The sequence below is a fragment of the Mus pahari genome, chromosome 2 (genome assembly GCF_900095145.1).
Source record: "Mus pahari chromosome 2, PAHARI_EIJ_v1.1, whole genome shotgun sequence".
In the NCBI taxonomy this organism is placed as follows: Eukaryota; Metazoa; Chordata; class Mammalia; order Rodentia; family Muridae; genus Mus; species Mus pahari.
In genome coordinates, this window is record NC_034591.1 from 99,028,500 (window position 1) to 99,033,735 (window position 5,236).

A 5,236-nucleotide genomic window follows, 5' to 3' on the forward strand; every position below is an offset into this window, starting at 1 on the left:
TAGACTTTTGGAGAACTTTCGGTGTTGGCTGAAGTTTACAGCATCCCCATAGTGGGTCTTCACTGTCTCTGGGGCCGACCTAAAGTCTCCAGCGCAGCACAGAGCTGCTGAGACAAAGCCTCGGCGCCTGCGCACTGGGCAGGAGAAAGGACCTGCCGGTGCTGCTTCTCCAGTGCAGCACAGACAGGCAGGACAGCAGGGCAGGGGCTTCCGTGGGACACTGCTGTCCCTCCCACCCTGCCTTGTTGGAGTCTCCCAGCTCTCTGCAGTTATCCACCAAGCCTACCTTTCTGTTTACACTAATCACTGTCCTTCTAAACCCATACCCCTGCAGGCACTAAGATCCACCAGAAGTAACCTTCAGATCCACCAGAGCTGCTCACCTGTGCCTTGTCTCCGCTGCCTGCTGAGAAGACCAGTTTGTCCCAGAAGACAACATCCTTTGGACCCGCCTACGCCTAAGGACATTCATCTGTGCCCTGATCCTTGGACCCACCCACGGACATTCACCTGTGCCTTCAAAGACTGGGGATTGGGAACTGGGGTTTTTTCCCACACTATATAAATTGAGTTCCTACATTAAACTTGGAGCTTTGATCAGTAAAATATTGTCTTGGCTCCATTTTTCTNTCACACATTCCATTTCAGGCCAGCCCGCCTCTCAGGATGAACCCAGTGAGTTTTGTCAGAAACTCACACTGCCTTCTTTCTCTTCTCTGACATTAGAGCTGTTCTAATGCACTATTTCAGTTTTATATTTCAGAAAGCTGTGAACCTGAAGAGCCACCTCCTACAGAGGTACACCAAGGAGTATAAACAGCACCTGGCAGTGGAGGTCACAGAGACAGTAGGATTGCCTGTCGGCTACTTTGCCTATGCCTGGAGTCTGTGTGATTTTAATGAGCTGGTTCATTCTGTGTGGGCACAAAGACCAGCTACTTAAAGCAGTCAACCACTAGTAGTATTTGGAGGATTCTCACAGATTCAACCTATGTATCTAGGAGGGTGACTTTAGGACAGATACTGTACTGGCTGGTTTTGTGTCAACTTGACACAGCTGGAGTTATCACAGAGAAAGGAGCTTCAGTTGGGGAAATGCCTCCATGAGATCCAGCTGCAAGGTATGTTCTCAATTAGTGATCAAGGGGGGAGGTTCCCTTGTGGGAGGTGCCATCTCTGGGCTGGTAATCTTGGGTTCTATAAGAGAGCAGGCTGAGCAAGCCAGTGGAAGCAAGCCAGTAAAGAACATTCCTCCATGGCCTCTGCATCAGCTCCTGCTCCCTGACCTGATTGAGTTCCAGTCCTGACTTCTTTCAGTGATGGACAGCAGTGTGGAAATGTAAGCTGAATAAACCCTTTCCTCCCCAATTTGTTCATGATGTTTGTGCAGGAATAGAAACCCTGACTAAGACAGATACCTGTGACCTTTCTGTCTTAGTCACAGCAAGAAACCTTCCCACAGTGAATGTTCTCACCGGGACATAGTGTTTCTCAGGCAGGATGGAGAAGTTTAAGATCATGTGTGGTTATTCCTACAGTTGTGTGTAGTCACTGATCTAAGACAGGATAAAGTAAATCAGTAAGGGGGAGGTGGCTGTGGTCCATGGCTCCAGGGGTATCCAGCAGAGCGCGGATTTTGAGCCCGGAAGTCAGACCAGATGCTTTAGGCATCTCCGTGCTGACAAAGCCTTTTCTTCTGAATTGAGAAATGTTAGCCTAAAGCCCTTTTCTCCTTCAGTAGAAGAAAAAAGACGAGGAAGTAAAGCACATGCTGCCTTCTGGCAAGAAATGGAAGAAAAAAAAAAAAACTTCTACAGAAACCATCTAAAGAATTAACCAGTGGAGGCTCTGATTCAAATAAGCCAGTTGTTGCCGATGCAAAACGTCCTTCTGAAGAGTTTAAATCCCCCTTCCCCCACCCACCCCATTCCTACCTCCCAACCTCCCCATCCCCCCACCCCCCCAACCTCCCCAGCCCCCACCCATACCCCCTGCGACGCTGCATCATGGTCATCCACAAAGCCATAGGTGAGGCAGTGCTGGTGGACAGGTGTCTGGTGTCTGGAGCACTGAGCACCACAGAGAAGGCTGTGTCCCCTTATCGATGTCCCCAGTCTCATCTGCGTCCACGGTGCCACTTACTCTGCTGTGGTACAGAACCTCCTGTGATGAGGGCTGTCCTTTTGTGTCCTGCCACCCTGACTGTCTTGTAAAAATGACCTTTGACTTAGGTTAAGCCGGGTTCATTTCCTCAAAACTTGTTGGAAGTTAGAACCTCATCTTTTGAGGGTTCTGTAGAGAGCTGAAGAATCACAAGGAAGTATCTACTCAAACCATCTCCCATCATTAGGAGATTGTACTGTTATTCTCTGGGAACCAGACTCTCAGATAATCTTACAACATAACAGAGAGATGTGAAGCCAAGAGAACTTCAGTCGTATGAGATCGAGTTTTCAATAATGTTGAAGATCCTCCCTTGAAACTCTCAAGTAGAGTCAGGGAGATGTTAATTCCATAGATGAAGTACCAGCTAGCCCTGAGAGTGTTAGGACAGATTGCATCTGAAATCTCCAGGAAGCACATGAAACTGGGTATGGTTGTACAGGCGTCTATTCCTAATGCTCTTAATGTGAGCTGGAGTGTGGAGATGGAGACTCCCTGACAGCTCACGGGGCAGCTACTTAGGCAGACACAGCAGCACAAAGATCACAAGAGAAGGGCAGATGCTGTAGGCCACCCTTTAATATCGATTGGAGAAAAAAATAATCCCCAAATATTTCAGTATAAGGAAAGTTCTTAACTATCTCAGCCATTTTTTTTTTCCTCTGTTCCATCTGGCTTTGCAGCCTGACTGGTCCCAATGTGAGGTCCTGCTGCCTCAGCTCCCAAGTGCTGAGATTCCAACACGGGTGTCACCAAGGCTGACTTTGCTTTTGTTTGGTTGGTTGGTTTGTTTTGGTTTTGGTTTTGTTTTGTTTTGTTTTTGTTTGAGACAGGGTTTCTCTGTGTATCCCTGGCTGTCCTGGGACTCACTCTGTAGACCAGACTTGCCTCGAACTCAGAAATCCACCTGCCTCTGCCTCCCAAGGGCTGGGAGTAGCATTTCTTAGCTTTCCAAATTATTGGCTGATCCTTGTCTTACCTTGCTTGACTCAATATCTTTTCTTTTCTTTTTTCTTCTCTTTTTTTTTTTTTTTTTTTTTTTGAAATTTAAAGAAAAAAATGTATTGAAGATCTAAAAACAACTCCTACAAGATTGACTTTTCCATAAGACTGCAGCTAGGCGATACATTGTTTACCAGACTCAAATACAAAAACCATAATAACCATTCTTTAACAATTGAATAGAGATAAAATGCCTAAGGAACAATAGGGATGACTTGCAAAGGATGGGCCCTTTAAGCCCAAATGGATGAGTGTTCAGTTATATACATGGAAGTGAACCTTTGGCATAGGAATCAGAGCATTTTGTCATAGAGCATTAACACATATTATAAAAGTGTGTAGTGTCAACAGAACAGAACCACCAGCATTCAAAAGCAGCTTTGGGGACTGATGAGATGGCTCAGAGGGTAAGAGCACCGAACTGCTCTTCCAAAGGTCCGGAGTTCAAATCCCAGCAACCACATGGTGGCTCATAACCATCCATAACAAGATCTGACTCCCTCTTCTGGAGTGTCTGAAGACAGCTACAGTGTACTTACCTATAATAAATAAATAAATCTTTAAAAAAAAAAAAAAAGCAGCTTTGTCAGTGAGGCAAAGAGTCTACAGCATGTCTCTCTGTTGTCCATCACTGATACACTGGTAGAAACTTTGAAATGAAAAAAAAAAAAAAAGAAAGAAAGGAAAAAAGGAGCAAACATTAAACATAAAATTAAACAGAAAACAAACATCAACTCTGTTATACACTAACGGTCTTCAAAGTACATCATTTGTACAAGAGAAGGACTAAGAACAAACTGTTTACAGAAATCCAAGCACTAGTTAGAGAGAGCACACACCTCACACAGCTTTCCAATGGTACTTGGGAGGAACTACTTCATAATCACTGGTGCTGAACAAAGTTGCAGAATCCTTTGCCAGGTACTTGAGGAAATCATATAGAGAGTTCAGTAATAAAGCAAGGCTTTTCTCATCTAGAGGTGCGTAGGCCAACATCACTCCAATTCACACCAATAATCTCAGTAAATGTGGTGCTCCATATACCTGGGACACGGGTGCATCCAGGTGATCAGCGAGGATTTCAGCGTACTGTGGTCTCTCAGTTTTGTAGAGTAGTTGAGTGCCCAACACTACATTGAATTACTCCTTTATCCCTGCCACCACCTCATGAACAGCATACTCCTTATTACCTGTATTTCCCCGAGACTCCAAAATGGAATCAACATTCTTCTTGGCAGGAAGACAAAAAAGGCTGCTTTTGTCTGGGGGTCAAGTCCCAGTCATCCAGGGTTTCAGGAATCTTCACTTTAACTTCAACTCTGTTCATGAACGTTTCTTCATTTTCAATGGTGGTATCTACCCGAGCTCTCTTCTTCCTAGGAGGCTGAGGTACCTCGCTGGTGCTGCCCCCATCTCCGTTTCCAGGTGTTTTCTGCTTGTTCTTTTTTGTTTTCACTTCAACATTTTTCTGTTGCAGACCGGATGTCTTCTTCCCTGGAGCAGCCCCTCTCTTCTTGCCCTATGCCTATTGAAGTTCTTGCTGTTTTGGCAAATTGGTGCCCAAGAATTTGAGTACTCTGCTTTTTGTCACCCATTCATCCCGATTTCTATCCCAACCACTGTAATGGATAAAGCACTTTACTTGTTTGTCCTTTACATACTTTGCTTCATAAAGAAGGGGCCCATGAAAGAACAGTACTTGCTCTTCCTCCTGGAATTTAGGCTTCAGGTCCAGCTTAGGCGCCATTTAAAAGTGATTCACCATCTCCTCCTTCTCCCATCACCCCTGACAACCTCAATATCTTTTCTTGAAGGAGGAAGAGCTTCAAATCAAACCACAGTGCCCTGTCTCAGTTAGACACGGGTGAGGCAGTCAGTCTTCCCTGGCCATGAGCCTGTGCAGCCTGCAATCCACATACTTACAAAATACAACGAAGGTTCGGGAGAAAGGTGCTCAGGTCCATTTCAGAAGGAAAAGACAAGCAAGAAAGGGGTGGATGGTCCCAGCTCAGAACACTGTCACTATGGCTTTGCTGTGCTCCATTCACAAGCTGCCCTCAACAAGACCCTG

The 5,236-nt window shown here is 45.4% G+C and overlaps 1 pseudogene; it reads right to left on the reverse strand.

Moving 5' to 3' along the window:
- Window positions 1–4,005: 4,005 nt before the first annotated feature.
- On the reverse strand, window positions 4,006–4,912 carry LOC110317167 (annotated as a pseudogene).
- Window positions 4,913–5,236: the final 324 nt, after the last annotated feature.